Raw genomic sequence first — 25450 nt, 5'->3', positions numbered from 1 at the left:
ATCAAGACCAGGGGGCCCACACCCTGTCCACGAGGGTGGGGGCGCGCCCTCCCCCCTAGGCACGCCCCCTGTCTCGTGGGCCCCCTGAGGCTCCACCGACCTCAACTCCAACTCCATATATTCCGTTTCGTGGAGAAAAAAATCAAAGAGAAAGTTACATCGCGTTTTATGATACGGAGCCGCCGCCAAGCCCTAATCTCTCTCGGGAGGGCTGATCTGGAGTCCGTTCGGGGCTCCGGAGAGGGGGATCCATCACCGTTGTCATCATCAACCATCCTCCATCACCAATTTCATGATGCTCACCATCGTGCATGAGTAATTCCATCGTAGGCTTGCTGGACGGTGATGGGTTGGATGAGATTTACCATGTAATCAAGTTAGTTTTGTTAGGGTTTGATCCCTAGTATCCACTATGTTCTGAGATTGATGTTGCTATGACTTTGCTATGCTTAATGCTTGTCAATAGGGCCCGAGTGCCATGATTTCAGATCTGAACCTATTATGTTTTCATGAATATATGTGTGTTCTTGATCCTATCTTGCAAGTCTATAGTCACCTATTATGTGTTATGATCCGACAACCCCGAAGTGACAATAATCGGGATACTTCTCGGTGATGACCTTAGTTTGAGGAGTCCATGTATTCACTATGTGCTAATGCTTTGTTCCGGTTCTCTATTAAAAGGAGGCCTTCATATCCCTTAGTTTCCGCTAGGACCCCGCTGCCATGGGAGGGTAGGACAAAAGATGTCATGCAAGTTCTTTTCCATAAGCACGTATGACTATATACGGAATACGTGCCTACATTACATTGATGAACTGGAGCTAGTTCTGTGTCACCCTATGTTATAGCTATTACATGAGGAATCGCATCCGACATAATTATCCATCATTGATCCAATGCCTACGAGCTTTTCACATCTTGTGTTTTGCTTATTTACTTTTCCGTTGCTACTGTTACAATTACTACAAAACTATTATCTTTACTTTTGCCACTATTACCTTTATTATCATACTACTTTGCTACTAAATACTTTGCTGCAGATACTAAGTTATCCAGGTGTGGTTGAATTGACAACTCAACTACTAATACTCAATAATATTCTTTGGCTCCCCTTGTGTCGAATCAAAAAATTTGGGTTGAATAATTTACCCTCGAAAGCTGTTGCGATCCCCTACACTTGTGGGTTATCATTGGGCCATATGTAGCCCGAACTTAGTAACAGCCTATTAATGGCCCGTGAAATCAAATGGGCCCACCTGTTGCCCGCTTCAATGTCGGCATGTTAATGACCCGGGAGGTAAGAGAGCCAACCATTAACTCTCAGCCTCGTAACGGCCCATTAACTTAATGGGCCCACTAAAGTTCATACATGTCTTTAGGCCAAATTAGATAACTTGAGCCCATTACGACGAGCAATTATGCACAGGACCAAAACCGATCAAGCAATGGTACGGCATTGATGCGGAGCATCCCTCGCTCATTGATGACCCACAAGTATAGGGGATCTATCATACTCCTTTCGAATTAAGAGTATCGAATCCAACGAGGAGCAGAAGGAAATGACAAGCGGTTTTCAGTAAGGTATTCTCTGCAAGCACTGAAATTGTAGGTAAGAGATAGTCTTGTGATAAGATCATTTGTAACGGGTAACAAGCAATGAAAGTAAATAAAGTGCAGCAAGGTGGCCCAATTTTTGTAGCAAAGGACAAGCCTGGACAATTTCTTATAATGAGAAAAGCGCTCCCGAGGACACATGGGAATTATCGTCAAGCTAGTTTTCATCACGCTCATATGATTCGTGTTCGGTACTTTGATAATTTGATATGTGGGTGGACCGGTGCTTGGGTACTGCCGTTACTTGGACAAGCATCCCACTTATGATTAACCCCTATTGCAAGCATCTGCAACTACAAAAGAAGTATTAAGGTAAAACTAACCATAGCATGAAACTAATGGATCCAAATCAGCCCCTTACGAAGCAACGCATAAACTAGGGTTTAAGCTTCTGTCACTCTAGCAACCCATCATCTACTTATTACTTCCCAATGCCTTCCTCTAGGCCCAAATAATGGTGAAGTGTCATGTAGTCGACATTCACATAACACCACTAGAGGAGAAACAACATACATCTCATCAAAATATCGAACGAATACCAATTTCACATGACTACTAATAGCAAGACTTCACCCATGTCCTCAGGAACAAACGTAACTACTCACGAAGCATATTCATGTTCATAATCAGTGGAGTATTAATATGCATTAAGGATCTGAACATATGATCTTCCACCAAGTAAACCAGTTAGCATCAACTACAAGGAGTAATCGACACTACTAGCAACCCACAGGTACCAATTTGTAGTTTTGATACAAGATTGGATACAAGAGATGAACTAGGGTTTTGAGAGGAGATGGTGCTGGTGAAGATGTTGATGGAGATTGACCCCCTCCCAATGAGAGGATCGTTGGTGATGACGATGGTGATGATTTCCCCCTCCCGGAGGGAAGTTTCACCGGCAGAACGGCTCCGCCGGAGCCCTAGATTGGTTCCGCCAAGGTTCCGCCTCGTGGCGGCGGAGTTTCGTCCCGTAAGCTTGCTTATGATTTTTTTTTCAGGGTAAAAGCCTTCATATAGCAGAAGATGGGCACCGGAGGGCTACCAGGGGGCCCAGGAGACAGGAGGCGTGCCCAGTAGGGGTGGGCGCGCCCCCCACCCTCCTGGCCAGGGTGTGGGCCCCCTCTGGTGTTTTCTTGCTCAATAATTCTTATTAATTCCAAAAATGACTTCTATGGAGTTTCAGGATTTTTGGAGCTGTGAGGATTGGTTTCCAATATTTGCTCCTTTTCCAGCCAGAATTCCAGCTGCCGGCATTCCCCCTCTTCATAGCAAACCTTGTAAAATAAGAGAGAATAGCCATAAGTATTGTGACATAACATGTAATAACAGCCCATAATGCAATAAATATTGATATAAAAGCATGATGCAAAATGGACGTATCAACTCCCCCAAGCTTAGACCTCGCTTGTCCTCAAGCGGAAGACGAAATTGAAAAATATGTCCACATGTTTAGAGATAGAGGTGTCGATAAAAGTAAAATACGGGCATGAGGGAATCATGATCATTCTTATAACAGCAACATATAAGGATTTTATCATATGATTTCTTATGCTCAAGTAACAATCAATTCACAATGTCAAGTATGGTTCAGAAACCTCATTGAGAACTAACAAACTATAATCTCAGTCATTGAAGCAATTGCAATTTATCATAACATCAGAAAGAGTCAAGAATAGAGCTTTTCAACAAGTCCACATACTCAACTATCATATAATCTTCTACAATTGCTAACACTCATGCAATACTTATGGTTATGGAGTTTTAATCGGACACTAAGAAAGATAGGGGCTTATTGTGTTGCCTCCCAACGTATTCACCTTTGGGTGATGTCAACAATAATAATTCATGCTAACTTACATCCAATTGGATATATATATCACGATCTTTCCACCACGAGGTGCTTGCCAAAGGATAAAATGAAAAAGGGAAAGGTGAAGATCACCTTGACTCTTGCATAAAGTAAAGACATGAAGTAAAAGATAGGCCCTTCGCAGAGGGAAGCAGAGGTTGTCATGTGCTTTTAGAGTTGGATGCACAAAATCTTAATGAAAAAGAACGTCACTTTATATTGCCACTTGTGATATGAACCTTTATTATGCAGTCCGTCGCTTTTATTACTTCCATATCACATGATCGTATAAAGCTTATTTTCTCCGCACTAATAAGTCATACATATTTAGAGAGCAATTTTTATTGCTTGCAACATGGCAACTTACTTGAAGGATCTTACTCAATCCATAGGTAGGTATGGTGGACTCTCATGGCAAAAACTGGGTTTAAGGATATTTGGAAGCACAAGTAGTATCTCTACTTGGTGCAAGGAATTTGGCTAGCATGAGGGGGAAAGGCAAGCTCAACATGTTGGGAAGATCAATGACAATATACTTTAACTGAGATGTGAGAGAACATAAACCATTACATTGCCTTCCTTGTCCAACATCAACTCTTTTAGCATGTCATACTTAATGAGTGCTCACAATCATAAAAGATGTCCAAGATATAGTATATTTATATGTGAAAACCTCTCTTTCTTTGTTACTTCCTATTAATTGCAACGATGACCAAAACTATGTTTGTCAACTCTCAACAACTTTTATGCCTCATACTCTTTATATGTGAAGTCATTACTATCCATAAGATCAATATGAACTCTTTTATTCTTTTTATTCTTTCTACTTTCTCAAAATCATAGCAAGATAGCAAAGCCCTTGACTCAACACTAATCTTTATTATAGATAGCTCACGGACTCGATTACATAAAGAGATCACAAAGCAAAACTCAAAACTAATTGATACCAAAACTTCAATCTACTAGATCAAGATATTACTAAAAGGATCGAACTAAGTAAAACGGTAAAGATAGGAGTGTGATGGTGATACGATATCGGGGCACCTCCCCCAAGCTTGGCAGTTGCCAAGGGGAGTGCCCATACCCATCTTCCAAGGCATAGGCTCACCATCATAGAAGGATGATTGAGTCTCCGGGATCCTCAAATCTACAGCCAAACTCATCCTCTTGAATCTATATTCAAACTCACAGTTTTGGTTTTGCAGGTCATAGATCTGGGATTGGAGGTGCTCGATTTTCTCTTGAAGCTTGAAGATGGTCTCCCCAATGATCTTGGCATCCAGCTTGTGGTTGTTGGTGAACTCCGTGATCATCATCTGGTTGGAATTGAGTCCACGCTCCACCATCCCTTGGCACTTGAAAACTTGTTGCTCCATGGCTTCGAGCTTTGTCTCCATGCTTCATGTACGCCTTGGTCCCTCCACATCGCGGATGTGCAACACCCCCTCATGCATCTCAATGGTTTGAGGGTGTTGCAGCACCTCCGCGAGATAGGGGTTGATAACCCTCTCGAAAAACTTGTCCTTGGGAGCGCTTGGAGACATCATGATGCTCTAGATCTGTTTGAAAAACAGCTTGAAACGAAAACAGAGGATATTTGCATGCTACGGTGGTCAAAACCTTCGGGAGATTATATAATGAATTTTTACCGACCAAAATATGTAACATGCAAGAAAACGGAGTCCGGGAGGCACACGAGGTGCCCACGAGACAGGGGGGCGCGCCCAGTAAAGGTGGGCACGCCCTCCACCCTCGTGGAGGCCTTGTGTCCTTCCCGGATTACTTCTTGCTTTCCAAAATTCTTAAATATTCCAAAACGGAGGAAAATTGGCATTAGAATTGTTTTGGAGTCGGTTTACTTACCGTACCACATACATATTCCTTTTCGGAGTCTGAAACATTCTGGAAAGTGTCCCTTATGTATTCCTCTGGGGTTACGGTCTCAATAATATTAGTTTCAACATTGATAGGATTACCTGAGATATAATGTTTGATTCTTTGACTGTTCACCACCCTCGGACTTGTGCCTTCGAAGTTGTTGATTTTTATGGTACCGGAATGATAGACCTCCTCGATAACGTAAGGACCTTCCCATTTAGAGAGAAATTTTCCTGCAAAAAATCTTAAACGAGAGTTGAATAGCAACACATAATTACCTACGTTAAACTCACGCTTTTGTATCCTTTTGTCATGCCATCTTTTAACTTTTTCTTTGAATAGCTTGGCATTCTCGTAGGCCCGGGTTCTCCATTCATCAAGTGAGCTAATATTAAATAACCTCTTCTCATCAGAAAGTTTGAAGTCATAGTTGAGCTCTTTAATAGCCCAATATGCTTTATGTTCAAGTTCGGGAGGTAAGTGACATGCTTTTCCATAAATCATCTTATACGGAGACATACCCATAGGATTTTTATAAGCAGTTCTATAGGCCCATAATGCATCATCAAGTTTCTTGGACCAATTCTTTCTAGATCTATTCACAGTCTTTTGCAAAATTAATTTCAGCTCTCTATTGCTCAACTCTACTTGACCACTAGACTGCGGGTGATAAGGAGATGCAATTCTATGATTAACATCATACTTAGCAAGCATCTTAAGGAAAGCACCATGAATAAAATGTGAACCACCATCAGTCATAAGATATCTTGGGACTCCAAACCTCGGAAAAATAATTTCTTTAAGCATCTTAATAGATGTGTTATGATCAACACTACTAGTTGGAATAACTTCTACCCACTTAGTAACGTAATCAACAGCAACTAAAATATGTGTATATCCATTAGAGGCAGGGAAAGGTCCCATATAATCAAAGTCCCAAACATCAAATGGTTTAATAACATGAGAATAATTCATAGGCATTTCTTGATGTCTACTAATATTACCTATTCTTTGACATTCATCACAAGACAAGACAAACTTACGAGCATCTTTGAAGAGAGTAGGCCAATAAAAACCGGATTGCAATACCTTATGTGCAGTTCTATCTCCAGCCTGGTGTCCTCCATATGATTCAGAGTGACACTTGCGTAGGATCTGTTCATGTTCATGCTCAGGTACACAATGTCTAATAACACCATCTACTCCTTTATAAAGGTGTGGGTCATCCCAGAAGTAATGTCTTAAATCATAAAAGAACTTTTTCTTTTGCTGGTATGTGAAACTAGGTGGTATAAATTTAGCAACAATGTAATTAGCATAATCAGCATACCAAGGAGCAGTACGAGAAGCATTAATGACCGCTAATTGTTCATCAGGAAAGCTATCATCAATAGGTAGTGGGTCATCAAGAACATTCTCTAACCTAGACAAGTTGTCTGCAACGGGGTTCTCAGCTCCCTTCCTATCAATAATATGCAAATCAAATTCTTGGAGCAAGAGAACCCATCTAATAAGTCTAGGCTTAGCATCTTTCTTTTCCATAAGATATTTAATAGCAGCGTGATCAGTGTGAATAGTAACTTTGGAATCAACAATATAAGGTCTGAACTTATCACAAGCAAATACGACTGCTAAGAACTCTTTTTCAGTAGTAGCATAATTTCTCTGGACAGTATCAAGAGTTTTACTAGCATACTAGATAACATTCAATTTCTTATCAACTCTTTGCCCTAGAACAGCACCTACAGCATAATCACTAGCATCACATATAATTTCAAAGGGTAAATTCCAATCGGGTGGCTGAACAATAGGTGCAGTGATCAAAGCTTTCTTAAGTATTTCAAATGCTTCTACACAATCATCATCAAAGACAAAAGGAATATCTTTTTGCAATAAATTAGTCAGAGGCCTAGAGATTTTAGAAAAGTCCTTAATGAACCTCCTATAAAAACCGGCATGACCAAGGAAACTTCTTATACCTTTTATGTCCTTGGGACATGGCATCTTTTCAATAGCATCAAGTTTAGCTTTATCAACTTCAATACCTCTCTCGGAAATCTTATGCCCCAAGACAATGCCTTCATTAACCATAAAGTGGCACTTTTCCCAATTCAATACGAGACTAGTGTCTTCACATCTCTGCAAAACTCGATCAAGGTTGCTCAAGCAATCATCAAAAGAGGATCCATAAACGGAGAAATCATCCATGAATACCTCACAAATCTTTTCACAGAAGTCAGAGAATATAGCCATCATGCATCTTTGAAAGGTAGCAGGTGCATTACACAAACCAAAAGGCATACGTCTATAAGCAAAAGTATCAAAAGGGCAAGTAAAAGTAGTTTTTGATTGATCCTCCGCTGACACGGGTATTTGAGAGAAACCAGAATAACCATCTAGAAAGCAAAAATGTGTATGTTTGGATAGTCTTTCTAGCATTTGATCAATAAAAGGTAAAGGGTAATGATCTTTCTTAGTAGCCTTATTTAACTTACAGAAATCAATTACCATCCTATAACCTATAATAATTCTTTGCGGGATCAATTCATCTTTATCATTAGGAACGACAGTAATACCTCCCTTCTTAGGTACACAATGGACAGGGCTTACCCAATCACTATCAGCAACGGGATAAATTATACCTGCCTCAAGGAGCTTTAGTATCTCCTTTCTTACCACTTCTTTCATCTTAGGATAATGGTTTGGCATCTTTCTCCACATTTATTTTATGTTGACATAGAGTGGGAGTAATGCCCTTAAGATCATCCAGAGTATATCCAATAGCAGCTCGGTGCTTCTTCAGAGTTTTCAATAATCTTTCTTCTTCTTGCTCTGAAAGGTTAGCACTAATAATAACAGGATATATTTTCTTTTCATCAAGATAAGCATACTTAAGATTATCAGGTAATGGTTTGAGCTCAAACACGGGATCACCCTTGGGTGGAGGGGGATCCCCTAGGATTTCAACAGGTAGGTTGTGTTTCAGAATAGGACCCTGTTGAAGGAATATTTCATCTATTTCTCTTCTTTCATTCATAAACATATCATTTTCATGGTCTAGCAAATATTGTTCTAACGTATCAGTAGGAGGCACGGCAATAGAAGCAAGACTAATAATCTCATCCTTACTAGGTGATTCTTTATCATGGGGTTGTCTATGAAACTTAGCAAAATTAAACTCATGAGACATATCCCCTAAGCCAATTGTAACAATATCCTTTTCGCAATCAATCCCAGCATTAATAGTATTCAAGAAGGGTCTACCAAATATAATGGGACAAAATTCATCTTGTGGGGAACCAAGAACAAGAAAATCAGCAGGATATTTAACTTTCCCACACAAGACTTCAACATCTCTAACAATCCCAACTGGCTTAATGGTGTCCCTATTGGCAAGCTTAATAGTAAGATCAATATCTTCTATTTCAGCAGGTGCAATATCATGCATAATTTCTGTATATAAGTCAAAGGGTATTGCACTAGCACTAGCACCCATATCACATAAGCCATGATAACAATGATCTCCCATTTTAACAGAAATAACAGGCATGCCTACAACAGGTCTATGTATCTTAGCATCTGGTCTAGCAATATTAGCAGCATGTTCACAGAAGTAAATAACATGCCCATCTAAATTATCATCCAAGATATCTTTAACCATAGCAATACTAGGTTCAACTTTGATTTGCTCAGGAGGTGTATAAGTTCTAGTATTACTCTTACGAACAACAGTTGAAGTTTTAGCATGATCCTTCATCCTAACAGGAAAAGGTGGTTTCTCAACATAACTAGTAGGGACAATAGGATCATTATACGTGATAGTCTTTTCTTCAACTGTAATAGGTGCAACTATTTTTACTTCAATGGGAGGATTATATTTAAACCACTTCTCCTTAGGGAGATCAACGTGAGTAGCAAAAGATTCACAAAAAGCAGCTACTATCTCAGAGTCAAGTCCATACTTAGCACTAAATCCACGAAAAGCATCGGTATCCATAAAAGATTTAACACAATCAAACTTAGGTGTTATACCTGACTCCTTACCATCATCGGAACCCCAATCTTCAAGTTGCGTTTAATTCTTTCCAATAAGTCCCACTTGAATTCAGTAGTCTTCAGCATATAAGAACCAGCACAGGAAGTACCAAACATGGTGCGATCGTTGGGAGAAAGCCGAGCATAAAATTTTTGAATAATCATTTCTCTTGAGAGCTCATGATTGGGACATGAATATAACATTGACTTAAGCCTCCCCCAAGCTTGAGCGATGCTTTCTCCTTCGCGAGGCCAGAAATTATATATGTAATTACGATCACGATGAACAAGATGCATAGGATAGAACTTCTGGTGAAATTCCAACTTCAATCGTTCATAATTCCAAGATCTCATATCATCACATAGCCTATACCATGTCAATGCATCTCCCTTCAAAGATAAAGGGAAGACCTTCCTTTTGACAACATCATCGGGAATACCTGCAAGCTTAAATAATCCACAAACTTCATCCACAAAGATAAGGTGTAAATCGGGATGCAATGTTCCATCTCCTACGAAGGGATTAGCTAGCAGTTTCTCTATCATACCCGAAGGAATCTCAAAGTAAACATTTTCAGTAGGTTCAGTAGGTTGAGGATCAAATCTTAGCTCTATTTGTCGAGACAAAGATACCCCGAACAAGCCCCTCAAAGGATTAGTTTCCATAGCAACAAGTGATAGAAAATTTCAGCACACTATATAAATGTTACCTTACCAAGTTCCACTCACCAAAGGCGCTTCACTCCCCGGCAACGGCGCCAGAAAAGAGTCTTGATGACCCACAAGTATAGGGGATCTATCGTAGTCCTTTCGATAAGTAAGAGTGTCGAACCCAACAAGGAGCAGAAGGAAATGACAAGCGGTTTTCAGTAAGGTATTCTCTGCAAGCACTGAAATTGTAGGTAACAGATAGTCTTGTGATAAGATAATTTGTAACGAGTGTCCTCAGGAACAAACGTAACTACTCACAAAGCATATTCATGTTCATAATCAGAGGAGTATTAATATGCATTAAGGATCTGAACATATGATCTTCCACCAAGTAAACCAATTAGCATCAACTACAAGGAGTAATCAACACTACTAGCAACCCACAGGTACCAATTTGTGGTTTTGATACAAGATCGGATACAAGAGATGAACTAGGGTTTTGAGAGGAGATGGTGCTGGTGAAGATGTTGATGGAGATTGACCCCCTCCTGATGAGAGGATCGTTGGTGATGACGATGGTGATGATTTCCCCCTCCCGGAGGGAAGTTTCCCTGGCAGAACAGCTCTGTCGGAGCCCTAGATTGGTTCCGCCAAGGTTCCGCCTCGTGGCAGCGGAGTTTCATACCGTAAGCTTGATTATGATTTTTTTTCGAGGGTAAAAGCCTTCATATAGTAGAAGATGGGCACCGGAGGGCCACCTGGGGGGCCAGGAGATAGGGGCGCGCCCAGTAGGGGTGGGCGCGCCCCCCACCCTCCTGGGCAGGGTGTGGGCCCCCTCTGGTGTTTTCTTCGCTCAATAATTCTTATTAATTCCAAAAATGAATTCTGTGGAGTTTCAGGATTTTTGGAGCTGTGCGGGATAGGTTTCCAATATTTGCTCCTTTTCCAGCCAGAATTCCAGCTGCCGGCATTCCCCCTCTTCATGGTAAACCTTGTAAAATAAGAGAGAATAGCCATAAGTATTGTGACATAATGTGTAATAACAGCCCATAATGCAATAAATATTGATATAAAAGCATGATGCAAAATGGACGTATCACTCACCCCCATGGACGTACCTACATCTCCCTCGACACCACTTGGACCCATGATAAGAGCTCGAGCAAAGGCTATCAAAGATAAGGTGAACCCGCTCCTATCCGAACTCCCTCTCCCTACTCACGAGACATGGCTACTATCTCATTCAGAGACTCTATGTGTGATCAGGTGCTTGGACGGGAGTCATGGGACAGTACATTCAATGACCAAGATGGCGAGGACACCAAGTGTGAAGATCAAGAAGAAGAGTTGCTTTGGAAGCTACAGGCCCCGGACGACCGGCCTGGTCTGGACGTCCGACCCCTAGAGGACGCCATAACCAAGGAAAGAGAAGCCGGCCAGAGCTACAAGCCCCGGACGACCAGCCCAGCCCGGACGACCGGCCACTCCCAGGCTCCGAACGACCGTGCACCTGCCAACAGAACCAAAATCACAGAAATCTGAGGAAGTCTGGACGTCCGTGCCAGATACCACAGAACAAAATCTACGGACATCCGAGGAACCCCGGACGTCCGGGACCTCGCGAGCCTCCGGACGACCGGCGCCCCATGGACGTCCGGACCCTGGCTGCGTCCAGCTGCGGGCTGATGCCCTTGTACCCCTTCACTTTGTCCCTCATTTGCACTATGACTATAAATAGACTTCTCCCACCTCCTAGCTAGGGTAGCATTGGTTTAGCTCATTTGAGATAGAGCATTGCTCATCCGTACGGATCTACTCCACGTGAGAGACCGCACCTCTTCAGAGAAGATCCACCCGGATTCAAGACCTCCACCCGGAGAAGACAATCAAGACCTCCCCACGGAGAAGAACGGCTACCTTTGTATCGTCCCTTGTTGACTTTGGATCTCGTGTTACTTTGTGCCTCGATGATCTAGCACATGTGTGATCATATTCGTATTGGTTGAGTGTTTCTCTTGTATTCCACCATGATTTCCCTCGTTTTCGTCCGTGCGTTCTTCGTGTTCCTCATAGGGATCCCCTCCAAACGTGAAAGATTGGCCCATAGGGTTCCGCCCCACATCATCTTGGTATCATGAGCCACGTTGATCACGTTTTTGGAGCCCCTACCCCGTGTTTTCTAGCTTGATTTTGTTGTTTTCATCCTAAATCCACAAATAGCCCCAAAAAAATTTGTGATTTGTTGGTGAGTTGAAATTTTGTTGGATTTGATCCATGGATTTGTGTTGCCACGTGTGGATTTAGCTTTCCCCACCCTCCCCACCCTTTTCCATCCAGAAATCCGCTCGAATTCGACATCACCACTACCATCCACCCAAAAATCATGCAGTTCATCCCGTGCCCGATTTTCGCCCAGGACCCGGACGACCGGACCCAGCCGGACGTCCGACGACCGGATGACCATGACACCCCGGATGTCCGAGAAACTCTGAGAAACTGAATTTCATCAGTTCGGCCACCACCACTTCCACATTTTCCACCACATCTTCCAAACCCCCATACCACCACAGCTGCCCACATACACCACCATCATCCTCCAATAGATCATATGACGATTTTGACACATTTTGGTCTTTGAGATTTTGGGTTGTGGTTCCCGTGTCCTATTGTGTTTCGGCTATATAGGTACGGTTCAACATCATCATCACAACCACTCATCTTCGCAAGGGAATCATCATCGCCAAGGACGGTAACCTCGACGACATCTTTGTCATACCTTGCAATTGCATTGATAACCACATGGTCTTACATTTGCGTAGCTTACCCATCGAGACTAGGCATTGAGTATTGCAGGCAACATGACTTGTGCACATTAGTGATCATACTCCATAGCATACATACCATAACATAGTGGTGCATATCTTGGCATGATCTTTTGTGTCACAAGGTTATCAACGCATACACAATTTCTATCTTGGTTCATGAAGTTTTGCATGAGAAAAGAGCTCAAAAGTGAAAGAGCCAACAAAGCTTTTAAGAAAAGAGGAAAGATAAGCAAAGAGCTTATAAGCAAGAACCATAGCATCATATTACATTAAGATTGTCATATCCGATCATCTTGGATCATATCACCGAAATACCATACATATAGCATACTTGGGATAGAGGTCGTTGCATTTTTGCCTAGTAGGTTGTGCACAAGTTACGTATCCGCCTATTGTGCAATCGTGCTAGCGTCTCTCGTGTATTGTGCAACAAGAGCATTTTCGTGGATTCCACATTTTGGCTCATTTTTGGTTTGCACAATCCCACTTATCTATTTGCGTGTGTGTTTCCGTGTACCACTACTTGCTTGGTCTACTTGTTGCATTTGCAAATTTGTGAATCTTTTCCAACATTGTTGAAGCTCACATACAAATGCATCAAATTTTGTGCCACCATCCTAACCAAGCTCCACCATAAGCTTTTACTTGTGTAGGTGTGACAACCGACAAGAATTGGTACCAATTGTGCTATTTCATTGTCCGCATTTGAGTGATCTTAATTCATCGTCAACATCGGTCAAGGTACATTTGGTATAAGTTCTTCTCCTTCTACCACTCACATTTTTGCTTGGAATGATGGATAGGCCAAGTACTTCTACCAACCCACTCTTCATCGAGAAAGACGATGAAATGTTATCATTCGTCACTAAGAGCCACCTCTTTGGTGCACAACGAGCATTGCATCAAGAGCAACAAGCAATGACTGACCGCATCGACAATCTCGCCACCGACTTGCGACTCTCCGAGCAATGTACAAAGGACTACTTCGACAACAAGCTCGACGCTCACAAGCAAGAGAACGATGCAAGAATGGACGAGATCCGCGCCTTGTTGGTGAACCGTCCTCCTTCAACTTCTCCATACTCAAGACGAAGCCGCTCAATTCGACACTCCGATGACACCTTCTCCGGCTCAAGTACACCGACATCGAACACTCTACGAAGAGCCGCGCGTCAAGACCGTCATGCATCTCGCAATCCTCTACACGACAAGCATTCACAAGAGCAAGTCGACGAGCAAGTACTTCATCCTCAACCACACCAAGTTTCTTTTGCACAAGCTCAAGAACGACAACGTCAACATCGCCAAGAGGAAGAACGAGCGCGTCTACATCAAGAGGAACAAGACGCCGAGGGTCAACATCTTCAACAACAACAACAACAACAACAACAACATGAAGCCCAAGCTCTTGAGGCGCAACGTGCCCTTCAAGAATCAAGTCAAGCCATTGCCAAGCACAACCATGATAGGCGCAACCAAGAGGAAGCACTTCGAGAGGAAATCCAAGAGCGGAACTACCAACCGCGAGTGCAACGTCAAGTTCCTAAAGCTCCTCCACAAGCCCGACAAGTCCCTCCTCAACCTCACGTTCAACAAGAGCAAGATGATAATGGACTTCCTCCATGCCAAGATCAAGTTGATCATGGACTTCCTCCACGCCAAGAGCAACATGAGTTGATTATCCTCAATGTCAAGGGCGTCATCATCACCCTCAACAACAACACAATGAAGAGCAACGCTGCGGCAAGCTAAAATTCACCATGCCTAAGCTCAATGGGAGCAATGATCCCGAAGAGTACCTATCATGGGCATTGAAGGTCGACAAAATCTTTCGTTTGCACAAATATGAGGAAGAGAAGAAGATCGCTATGCCATCATTTGAGTCCAAGACTATGTGCTCATATGATGGGAACAAGTCCTTGAGCGCCGAGAAGCAAGAGGTGAACCACCAATCATCACTTGGGCTCAAATGAAGGATGTCATGCGAGCATGTTTTGTGCCCACCTACTACAATCGCGATCTCTTCAAGAAGCTCCAACTCCTCAAGCAAGGAACAAAGAGTGTTGAAGAATACTACAAGGAAATGGATAGCCATGATACGAGCCAATGTCACGGAAGATGATGAGCAAACTATGGCACGCTTCTTGAATGGCCTCAATCATCCCATCAAGAAGATCACTGACTTCCAACCCTACTCCAACCTCATTGAGGTCGTGCATCAAGCTACCAAAGCCGAATGTCAAGTGCAAGATGACTTCAAGTACGCCAAGTACTCATCCAAGACCTACGGCTTCTACAACAACCAAGCTTCAATGACTCCTCCAACTTCTACCTCAACCAAGCCATCTACAAGCAACGACAACAAGTCAAGTTACAAGAAAGCTTCGACAACCTTAAGTTGTCCTCCTCCTACTACAAGCAACTTCAAGCCGCGTGCTTCATCATCTACTCCGACCGATGAGATCGTCAAGACAAGCTCCTTCAAGTGTTTTACTTGCGGCGGCCGAGGCCACAAGTCCTTCCAATGCACAAACAAGCGCACCATGATCCTCAACGATGATGGAACCTATGACTACATGAGTGAAGAGGAAATGGAAGCCCTTGAGCAAGTGGCCATGCACCGGTGCGTGAACGAGGATGAAGATGATCAAGTCTTTTGTGATGAGGATTCGAGCCCCACTCTCGTTGTCTCCAAAGTCTTGACTCTTCAACATCAACAAGATGAAGACCAACGATGCCACATCTTCCACACAAAGGCCGGCATCAATGGAAGGTCTGTCAAGGTCATCATCGATGGAGGTAGTTGTCACAACTTGGCAAGTGAAGAACTATGCTCCAAGTTACAATTGGTTAAGATGAAGCACCCGCATCCCTACAAAGTCCAATGGCTAAGTGACTCCGGCACTATACGAGTTGAGCATACGGTCCAAGTCTCTTTCACAATTGGTGCATATGAGGACACTTTGGAGTGTGATGTCATCCCGATGTCCGTTTGCCACCTCCTTCTTGGTCGACCATGGCAATTCGACCGCGGCGTCATCCACAATGGGCGTACCAATCAATATAGCTTCAAGATGAAAGGGAAAGAGTATGTGCTACGACCTATGTCTCCTAGTCAAGTGATAGCCAACAAGCAAGCCACCCATCATGGAGAGAAGAGTGAGAAAGTGATCCACCCAAAAGAGAGTGAGTGCCACAAGCCAAAACCGAGTGCCTCCATGATGAGCGACAAGAAAAACTTAGTCTTATTTGCCACCAAAAGTGAGATGAGAGAAGTGTGTGAGAACCCATCAAGTGTTATGCACTTTGTCCTTGTGTGCAAAGATGGGGACCCTAAAACTAACACCTCTCACGATCTACCTTTAGTGTTATCTTCTCTTTTGAAGGAATTCCAAGATGTTTGCCCCGATGAGCTACCTCCGGGTCTACCTCCACTACAAGGCATTGAGCACCGAATCGACCTCATCCCCGGAGCCCCTCTTCCAAACAAAGCTCCATACTGTGTCAACCCCGAAGAAACTAAGGAGATCCAACGGCAAGTACAACAACTAATCGACAACGGTCATGTACATGACAGCTTAAGCCCTTGTGTCGTTCCCGTTATACTTGTACCCAAGCAAGATGGTAGTTTTCGCATGTGCTCGGATTGTAGACCTAGTAATGCTATTACCGTTTGTTATAGGCATCCCATTCCTCGCTTAGATGATATGCTTGATGAACTTAGCGGTGACACCATTTTCTCAAAAATAGATCTTAAAAGTGGCAATTATCAAATCCGCATACAAGAAGGTGATGAATGGAAAACCGCTTTCAAAACCAAATTTGGCTTGTACGAGTGGTTGGTTATGCCTATGGGTTTATCGGAAGCTCCCGGAACTTTCATGTGTCTTATGCATTTTGTGCTTTCGACCTTATATTGGAATGTTTGTTGTGGTTTACTTTGATGACATTCTTGTTTTTAGCAAATCCATGAAAGAGCATTTAAGCATGTTAGGGCTGTTTTACAAACTCTTCGCAAGGAACGTCTTTATGCCAACATGAAAAAGTGCATGTTTGGTGTTGACAAGCTCGTTTTCTTGGGTTTCGTTGTCTCTTCCAAGGGTGTTCATGTTGATGAATCTAAAACTGAAGCAATTAAAACTTGGCCCCAACCCACCAATTTGCAACAAGTGCATTGCTTTCTTGGCCTTGCGGGTTTTTATCGTCGCTTTGTGAAATATTTTAGCACTATTGCCGCTCCTTTGCATGCCTTGAGTAAGAAGAATGCTCCTTTTGTTTGGGGATCTTTGCAATCTACTGCTTTTGATTAGCTCAAGTCTCTGCTTACTCATGCTCCAATTCTTGCTTTGCCCAACTTTGACAAAACTGTTGAGGTTCATTGCAATGCAAGTGGTACCGAAATTGGCGGAGTTTTGATGCAAGAAAAACGAGCCATTGCATATTTTAGTGAAAAACTCTACGGTGCTCAACTTAACTATCCTATTTATGACAAAGAATTGTATGCTTTAGTGTGTGTTCTACATGTTTGGGAACATTATCTTAGACCTCATGAGTTTGTCATCCATACCGATCATGAAATGCTTAAGTACTTAAAAGGTCAAACTAAGTTGAACAAGCGTCATGCCAAATGGAGTGAATTTATTGAATCTTTCCCCTATGTGATCAAGTACATTAAGGGTAAGAAAACTGTAGTTGCGGAGGCACTCTCACGCATATGCATGCTTGTCACTAAACTTGAGTTGAATGTTATTGGCTTTGAGCACATAAAAGACTTGTATGCTAATGACCCATCTTTTGCTACTCCTTATGCTAAGTGTTTGACGCATACATCTTGGGAACGATACTACATCAAGGATGATTATCTTATGAGAGCTAACAAATTTTTCATTCCCGAGTCTTCTCTTCGTTTGCTCCTTTTGCAAGAGGCTCATGGAGGTGGACTCATGGGACACTTTGGTCGCGACAAGACATTCGCCATGCTCTCCAAGAACTACTTTTGGCCCAAGATGTTCCGAGACGTCTCATGCTTCACCAACCGATGCTCTACATGTCGCAAAGCTATGTCTAAAGCTCAATCCCATGGTCTTTACATGCCTCTTCCTATTCCTTATCAACCTTGGGAAGACACTCGCATGGATTTTGTACTTGGTTTGCCTAGAACTCAAAATGGCAAGGATTCCATGTTTGTTGTTGTGGACCGATTTTGTAAGATGGCACATTTCATTCCTTGCAACAAGATAGACAATGCTTCACATGTTGCCAATCTCTTTTGTAGGGAAATCTTGTGACTACATGGAGTACCAAAGACAATCGTCTCTGGCTGTGATGTCAAGTTCTTGAGTTACTTTTGGAAGACGCTATGCGCCAAGCTCGGAATCAAGCTCTTGTTCTCATCGGCATACCATCCCCAAACCGACGGCCAAACGGAGGTGACAAACCGAACACTCTCCACTCTACTCCATGTGTTGATCAAGAGGAACATCAAGGAGTGGGAGGCATTTTTACCCATCCCGAGTATGCCTACAACCATGCAAGACATTCGACTACCGGCAAGTCCCCCTTTGAGGCCGTCTACGGCTTCAACCCGTTGTCCCCATTGGACATTCTACCTCTTCCTCTACAAGAGCGCACCAACCTCGATGCGAGTGCACACGCAAGCTACATCAAGAAGATGCATGAGGATACAAGGCACACCATCGAGCGCCAAGTACAACGACTAGCGTCCAAGCTCAACGTCAACAAGCAACCCATGATCTTCAACATCGGTGATCTCATGTGGCTACACCTTCGCAAGAACCGTTTCCCCAACGAACACAAGTCCAAACTTCTACCTCGAGTCGATGGACCCTTCAAGGTTCTAGCACGCTACAACAACAGCGCCTACAAGATCAACCTCCCACGAGATAAGTACAACGTGAGCGACATCTTCAACGTCAAGGACCTCTCGCCATACCATGGTGATGACACTTTCGATCCGAGGTCAGATCTTTCCCCAAGGGAGGGGGGAGATGATGCAGATCATCCCTCGCTCATCCCCATGGACGTACCTACATCTCCCTCGACACCACTTGGACCCATGACAAGAGCTCGAGCAAAGTCTATCGAAGATAAGGTGAACTCGCTCCTATCCGAACTCCCTCTCCCTACTCAGGAGACATGGCTACTACCTCATTCGGAGACTCTATGTGTGATCAGGTGCTTAGACGGGAGTCACGGGACAACTACATTCAGTGACCAAGATGGCGAGGACACCAAGTGTGAAGATCAAGAAGAAGAGCTGCTTTAGAAGCTACACGCCCCGGACGACCGGCCTGGTCCGGACATCCGACCCCTGGAGGACGCCACAGCCAAGGAAAGAGAAGCCGGCCAGAGCTACAGGCCCCGGACGACTGGCCCAGCCTAGACGACCGGCCACTCCCAGGCTCCGGACGACTAAGCCCTTTCGGACGAGCGTGCACCTGCAAACAGAACCAAAAACACGGAAATCTGAGGAAGTCCGGACGTCCGTGCCAGCAACCACAGAACAAAATCTACGGACATCCGAGGAACCCCGGACGTCTGGGACCCCGCGAGCCTCCGGACGACCGGCGCCCCACGGACGTCCGGACCCTGGCTGCGTCCAGCTGCGGGCTGATGCCCTTGTACCCCTTCACTTCGTCCCTCATTTGCACTATGACTATTAATAGACTTCTCCCACCTCCTAGCTAGGGTAGCATTGGTTTAGCTCATTTGTGATAGAGCATTGCTCATCCGTACGGATCTACTCCTCGTGAGGGACCGCACCTCTTTGGAGAAGATCCACCCGGATTCAAGACCTCCACCCGGAGAAGACAATCAAGACCTCCTCACGGAGAAGAATGGCTACCTTTGTATCGTCCCTTGTTGACTTTGGATCTCGTGTTACTTTGTGCCTCGATGATCTAGCACATGTGTGATCATATTCGTGTTGGTTGAGTGTTTCTCTTGTGTTCCACCGTGATTTCCCTCGTTTCCTTCCGCGCGTTCTTCGTGTTCCTCGTAGGGATCCTGTCCAAACGTGAAGATCGGCCCCATAGGGTTCCGCCCCACATCAGGCATACAGGGAAGAACGTTGCACATCCAGCATATATTACAGGAAATTACATCCACTGGGCAATCAAAGATTGATGCCAGTGCAAATAAATGAACAGAACCTAATGATCTACAACGTCACAATCTGCAACCTCAGCAGGGATGACGCCCATTGATCAGTTTTTGTCGCGCACGAATCTGCACCTCCGATTCCTCCACCATTTCCATCATTGCTTCAGCCATTAATTGGTTCACAAACATACATTTTTCCATTGCATTCGAGATGGACGGAGGATATTGAACAGATTCAGATAGCGATTTTGACAGGCTTGTATTATTGATAGTGGAGAGTGTCTCGACCACTGCATCATAACATAAATTAGGAGGGGAACCAAACAGATTAATCATGAGTTATTGCCATATTACCTGGCCTTGATTTATTGGAAAGAAACAGTGAGGTTGCCTTGCTGTTTTCAGAGTTTGTCTTCTTATCTTCAGCAGCCTGCACCAAATTAACACACTAGCATTGCTATCATTGGCCAAGTCAGATAATAGGACAGCAACATTGACACAACGAACGCTTGGGCAACTAGCCTACACCAAATTAACACAATATGGCACAACTATCATCAGCCGGGTAAGGTAATACGAAAGCAACATTGACACAATGAATGAATGGGCAACCAGAGCAGCACTACAATTCAGTAATGTGCATGATATGGGATAGTACACTCATGCAGCTCAGTATGCAAAACTACCAGGCAGTTTTCTTCACAAAAATCAACATTGGCGTCTTTAACATTTTGCTACAACTAATTTTAGATCAGATAAAGGTTGGATTCACGCCGATTAACAAAATACATGCTGATGTAAAAATATAGTGATATACATAGGTACTTACATCAGCATTGGAGCACAGAGAATTCCCGCAAGATATTTTCCTCGAATACAATCCCAATGGAGGAAGTATTCTATCATTTAACCTTATTTTCTAAAAGAGAGATGGGTAAGAAACATGTAGAAGATACGATTAGAATGCTATAAAATTTCATGATGCGAGGATATGCACAGGCTTCTTAGAATGGAGTTGACATTATTTTGCAGGACTGGAGTGGACTAGTTCTTTGGCCACTAGAATCTGCTTATTATCAGTGGGAGTTGGGTTTCTCTGTGCTGGAGTAGTATCTATCAAAAATGGAGTTTGTTTATTATCTCCTGGTGTTTGAATCTTTTGCAAAGACCTAGTTTGTAACCCTTCAGATTCTAACATAGCCGTCTTCCCCTTGCATGCCTTATATAGAAGAATGGTGCTTCAATTATAAAACATGCTACAGCAGAGATGGAATAAGTACTGAAGAATAGAAAGACATGACATATTGACATGTATTCCCTCCATCCGAAAATAAATGGATCGGTCTAGGCGTATTTTAGTTCTAGATACATCCGGCTTTATCCATTTCTGTGACATGTAATCCAGACGGAGGGAGTATGATGTAAGAGCTAGGTCTACGACAGGACAGCACAGTAAAAAAACACTGAAAACCCACTGCAGAACCAAAGTATTCAAACCCACTGATATGAGATAGTACACTCATGCAGCTCAAGATGCAAAACTACCAAGCAGTTTCCCTTACAAAAATCAACATTGTGGCCTTTATCATACATTTTGCTACAACTAAATTTAGATCATATAAAGGTTGGATTCACACCGATTAACAAAATACATGCTGATGTAAAAATATAGTGATATACAACAAGTACTTACATCTGCACTGGAGCACAGAGAATTCCTGCAAGAATCTTTCCTCACAAACGATACCAATGCAGAAATTCTTCTATCTGTTAAGCTTATTTTCTAAAAGAGAGATGGGTAAGAAACATGTAGAAAATATGACCAGCATGCTATAAAATTTCATGATGCAAGGATACGCACACGCTTCTTAGAATGGAGTTGACATATTTTTGCTGGACTGGAGCGGACTAGTTCTTTGGCCAATGGAATCTACTTATTATCAGTAGGAGTTGGGTTTCTCTGTGCTGGAGCAGTATCTATAAAAACTGGAGTTGGTTTATCATCTCCTGGCGTTTGGATCTTTTGCAAAGACCTTGTTTGTAACCCTTCAGATTCTAACATAGTCGTGTTCCCCTTGCATGCCTTGTATAGAAGAATGGTGCTTCAACTATAAAACATACTACAGCAGAGAGATAGAATAGGTACTGAAGAATAGAAAGGCATGACATATTGACATCTATTCCCTCCATCCGGAAAAAAATGGATGGGTCTAGGCATATTTCAGTTCTATATACATCCTTTTTTATCCATTTTGGCAACATGTAATCCGGACGAAGGAAGTATGGTGTAAGAGCTAGGGATACGATAGGACAACACAGTAAAAAAACACTAGTTGAATGTAAAATTGTATGCTAGCGGAATACATACAGAAAACTAAGGCAGCATACACGTCTATGATTGGGAAACTAAGATGGCATTGCAACAGAGCACTAGAATAGCACTTCAATGTAAAAAAATATGGTATGGTAGACAGATGAAGTATATACTGATGAATAACAATGCATAAGATATTCAGAAGCATGATGTCCAAATTAAGCAGATGTCATTGTGATATAATAGAATGACCGTACTTGAATTTGAAAACATGTTATCATGAATGGAATACGTACTGAAAAGCAGGAAGGCATGACATATTTACATGCATGATCAGCATGCTAAGCACATGGCATTGCAATAGTGTAGATACACTCCAGGACATTATATGCAAGTTGTACCCATATCACGGGCCAAGTTAGAGCAAGGACCTTGTGGGGTGAAGAGGATTCATCATCTTTCCGCAAGTCATCTGAAGAACTTCCTTTACATGTACCATCATATTGGGTATCATTGACATCAAGTTTATTGGCCTTTAAATTGCTCTGTGAGGTTCTCGTGGATATATCAGTGTGTGCAATTATATCTAACATGCATGGAAGACAACTAGTAGTTCGATTTATGTAATGAGTGCCTATAGGAGACGACATAAATAGTAGGACTAGGGTTAACTAGCAGCAACAGGTCTCGAAAACTAAAGGGAGAACACAGATGAAAGCTACAGAATATGTATCGTTTGTACTCGAGATTAACTAGATGGCACACAAAAGTATTAAAGAACAACATAGGTAATACTAGAAGTGGTATAATACTACAATCACCTGCTTGTGGGATAGCATTGGCTGATGGATGATAACTATGGAATAGCGTTACCTAAAGAACAAGTATCTTAGCTGAACTACGAAACAACGTTAACTCCTGAACAAGACCCATAAGAGATTAGCATGAATATACAATGAAATGTGATAATCTATTTTCCATGCTTAAATGAATAACAAAGCCATAAATGTTGCACACAAGTAAGATGAGGGTACAACCTATCTGGCCGCCATCCATAGGAGTGAGCATCATGTGCTGACTTGTCGATGGCCCTACAGTTGTTGTGGCTATCCATGTCGGGCACGCGCATTCGATGCAGGGAACTGTTGAGTGGGGACTATAGCTCCCTTCTGGTGTATGCATCCCTTGTTGGAGCAGCTGCGGTGAGTCGGAAGACAGTGTGGCTGAAGATGCAGATAACGCATAATGTTAAGAATGACACATCTCTTTGATCTGAAGAAATACCCTAAGAGATCAACATCAATGTACAAGAGTGGCCACACGTCTGTTGACTGAAGACTAAATTGGGGTCACACAATTTTATTTTATTTTGGTATTGTCCGTACGTCGGATGGCTTGATGGCCGTCTTGTGCCTCCCGGCTGACACTATTCGGAATCTTCCCCGAAGAGCCAGCAACCAACGACAGAGCAGCCTGCCTCCGTCGTCCGTGGCCTCGACCAAAACCCCGCTCCCCGCCCCACCGCACTGCCGTGGTTGCGCCGCCCCGGGCCAATCCACAAAGACTCATCGTCATCCAGATCCGGCGGCGGTAGTACCTTCAACCCACACAACTCTAAGATAGCCATCTAAGTGCTACTTCCGCGGCGAACTTGCGGCCCCGCACCCTTATGTTAGACACCAGCCAACCGGCAGCCTAGGAGCTCTGCCTCCTCAAGGGGTGCTACTTCCCATTGGGAATCGATTGGTCCAGAATAAAAATTCAGACAACTGACGCCTAAATAAAGTGATTCCAGCTGCCGAGTCGGTGAGGCCGGCGCGGTTGCGGTGGCGACCGGCGGCAGGGAAGCAGAGATGTCGCGATGGTCGACGGCTACGGGGAAGCAGCGCCAGGACTCTGGACGGATCCGAAGTTGGAGCCGCTCCGGCGCCGTCAACAACGGCGGGGGTGAATCGGCTTCGCTACGGTTCACGCAGCCGTCGTCGAGGCAGCTCCAGCAACACGGAGTAAGAGGCACACAGCCCAGTGCACGACGGCAAATGGACAACGTCTCCAGCATTAGGGAGGAGGGCGGCTGTGAAATTGGTGTGGTGGGGGCGCCATGGAGGAGGGGCTGAGGTTTCGCGTCTCGGGAGAAGGGAGCTTCAGGGGAGAAGGTGATTTGGCGCCCACGAGGTATGAATGGGGGGGGATTGGGAGGGGAGTGGAACCATGTCTTACAGACGCATCTGTCTGAAATGTGGGGGGAGTTACAGTTCTACCCCTGCCTTTAGGCTTCTCGGCTTGGGTCTATGTACTGAGGGTCGAGGATAGTAGAGTAACTTTGCTTCTCCCCAAATAGTGGGCGGGAGCGATTTCGGGCGAGGAGGGCGTGTTTTGAAATATAGTGGGTGCGAGCAATTTCGGGCGAGGAGAGCATGTTTTGAAATAGTGGGCACGAGCTATTTCGGGCGAGGAGAGCGTGTTTTTCCGACCATGGTTTATGAATTATTCGGCACATGTTATTTCGGCCGAGGACAAGGCGCGCTTGGATGAAGTTACGAACCTACGCTCGATGTACAACGGGCCAATTGATGTGTGTCCCACATAGGCCGGTAATTCCGTGTCTCCCATTTATTTGCTCGGGCGAATTCCGCCGAGCAGAATTTTGGGAGAAGGAGCATCCGCGTCTACCTTACCAAGTCAATTCGAATCAAATCTTGAAATATTAGCTTGCCACTTCTTTTTTAGATGGAGAGATGATGCTTGGGGGTAATGTGTTTGTACATGCTAGTTGCTAGCGATTTACTATATGACAAATAGTTGACCCACTCAAAAACGGGTATCAAACCCAAAATGAAATATCTCGATTCAATGAAATAGCTCATTCACCAGGTCAAAATAGTGAACTAAATCCAAAATTGAACACCTCAATTGAGTAGCATGTTGTACAGTAGTATAGTACTCCATGAACATGTTGAAAGTCAAATTAATGAACTTGTTTGATATACGCATATATCCGTTCATGTGTGGATTGCAGACAACATGTTCTCCAATTTAAATATTTGAATGCAAGCTTATATCGAAACATGGTTTATATCAGTCTTTGATGCATAAAACGCGACCTCTCCCTCTCCCGGACTCTCTCTCTCTATCTCTCTCTCTCTCTCTCTCTCT

The sequence above is a fragment of the Triticum aestivum genome, chromosome 7B (genome assembly GCF_018294505.1).
Source record: "Triticum aestivum cultivar Chinese Spring chromosome 7B, IWGSC CS RefSeq v2.1, whole genome shotgun sequence".
Classification (NCBI taxonomy): Eukaryota; Viridiplantae; Streptophyta; class Magnoliopsida; order Poales; family Poaceae; genus Triticum; species Triticum aestivum.
This window is presented reverse-complemented; position numbering follows the sequence as displayed.